This window comes from Eschscholzia californica, unplaced genomic scaffold (assembly GCF_041429995.1).
Source record: "Eschscholzia californica isolate CP2 unplaced genomic scaffold, dmEscCali1.0.p SCAF_12, whole genome shotgun sequence".
NCBI classification, from domain to species: Eukaryota; Viridiplantae; Streptophyta; class Magnoliopsida; order Ranunculales; family Papaveraceae; genus Eschscholzia; species Eschscholzia californica.
This window is the reverse complement of record NW_028238221.1, coordinates 82,501-85,000: the sequence shown is the minus strand read 5'-3', so window position 1 is coordinate 85,000 and position 2,500 is coordinate 82,501.

The following is a 2,500-nucleotide window of genomic DNA, read 5'->3' as shown; positions in this document are numbered from 1 at the left end:
AGCTGTTGCTCGGGCCGGCACGGGACGCGCATGGGACATCCCGGGACGGCATGGGACGCCCTCGCTACAGCTCGAGACGGCCAGGTACGCCCGAGACTTGGCTCGGGACGGCCTGGGACGCCCTCGCCATAGCTCGGGACGGCCTGGGACGCCCGAGACTAGGCTCGGGACGGCCTCGGCACAGCACGGGACGGCCTGGGACGCCCTTGCCACAGCTCGGGACGGCATGGGACGCCCGAGACTTTGCTCGGGACGGCCTGGGACGCCCTTGCCACAGCTCGGGACGGCCTGGGACGGCCTCGGCACAGCTCGGGACGGCCTGGGACGCCCGAGACTTTGCTCGGGACGGCCTGGGACGTCCGAGACTTTGCTCGGGACGGCCTGGGACGCCCGAGACTTGGCTCGGGACGGCCTGGGACGCCCTCGCTCCAGCTCGGGACGCCCTGGGACGGCCTCGACACAGCTCGGGACGGCCTGGGACGTCCGAGACTTTGCTCGGGCCGGCCTGGGACGCCCGAGACTTGGCTCGGGACGGCCTGGGACGCGCTCGGCACAGCTCGGCACAGGCCGGGACGCCCGAGCCGAGCTTCGGGTCGCACGAAATCTCTTCGTATTCCGACATATTAGAAGCTTCCCATCATGTAGTAGGCCGAGCTTTGCCCTTTGGATGCCCTATGGTGCTTGGCGAGCACTAGGGAACGTGCCAGCACAAGTGCTGTGCACGCTCTGGGGAAGGAGCTCAACCCTCCCCCTTATAGTGCAAAGTTATTGTTTTTCCTATTTTCACAAGGAAACATCAATTTTTTAACCAAGCATACTGGGCCTTTACTCCTTCGTTACTCGTCGGAATCCAGCAAACTTATACTCGTTGGAAAGGTCTTTTCGCAAGGATTTTTTTGATATATTATAATAGCGATTCCGATAAATATTTATTTTTCTATGAATTTTTAAGTGAATAAACACCGGAAAATTCATAAAAAATAGAAAAAAAAATATTTTCTTCCGTTTCTTTTCTCCAATAATTCATAAATAATACCTCAATAGTATTAATGAAGAGAGAGTCGAAATGGCCCGGGTGGATTTCGAAATGTCCCACGACCCCATAGAATGCACGGGCCAGCCGAGCCAAAAGAATGGGACGCGCACGGGACAGCATTGGTCAGGCTCGGGACGGCACGGGACAGCACGGGACGCGCATGGGACGGCACGGGACGCGAATGGGACGGCCTTGCTAAGGCTCGGGACGGCATGGGACAGCACGGGACGCGAATGGGACGGCCTTGCTAAGGCTCGGGACGGCATGGGACAGCTCGGGACGCGCATGGGACGGCCTTGGTGAGGCTCGGGACGGCCTTGGTCAGGCTCGGGACGGCATGTCACGGCCCTGGTGAGGCTCGGACGGCACGGGACGCGCATGGGACGGCACGGGACGGCCTGGGACGGCCTTTGTGAGGCTCGGACGGCACGGGACGCGCATGGGACGGCCTTGGCGAGGCTCGGGACGGCATGGGACAGCACGGGACGGCCTCGGCACAGCTCGGACGGCACGGGACGCGCATGGGACGGCCTTGGCGAGGCTCGGGACGGCATGGGACAGCACGGGACGGCACGGGACGGCCTCGGCACAGCTCGGACGGCACGGGACGGCCTTGGCGAGGCTCGGGACGGCATGGGACAGCACGGGACGGCACGGGACGGCCTCGGCACAGCTCGGACGGCACGGGACGGCCTTGGCGAGGCTCGGGACGGCATGGGACAGCACGGGACGGCACGGGACGGCCTCGGCACAGCTCGGACGGCACGGGACGGCCTTGGCGAGGCTCGGGACGGCATGGGACAGCACGGGACGGCCTCGGCACAGCTCGGGACGGCACGAGACGCGCATGGGACGGCCTTGGTGAGGCTCGGACGGCACGGGACGCGCATGGGACGGCCTTGGTGAGGCTCGGACGGCACGGGACGCGCATGGGACATCATGGGACGCACATGGGACACCTTATGGGGATCATCAAGGGACGTTGCACGGGACATTCTTTCCCACGAAGGGCATTTACATGGGACATCTTAGGAGTCGAGAGCCGGCACATGGGACAACGTAGTTCACACGCACGGAACACTTTACTTTCGTTTGGAACGTCGTGGGATCTTTATGTCCCCATTAGCACCGAACCTTTAACATGCTAGGAAGCTATGTTCGATCTTCTCGAAGTGTCGATGGAACTTCGATGGATACACATCCGATCCGATGTTATGATGATGTACTTTCTCCGAGATCGATGTTGGGGCCGTATTCCGATGTCATGATGATGTACTTTCTCCGAGATCGATGGGACGGCCTTGGTAAGGCATGGTTCGGCCTTGGTAAGGCATGGGTCGGCCTTGCTAAGGCATGGGACGCGCATGGGATGGCCTTCGTAAGGCATGGGACGGTCTTGTAAGGCACGGGACGCGCATGGGACGGCCTTGTAAGGCATGGGACGACCTTCGTAAGGCGTGGGTC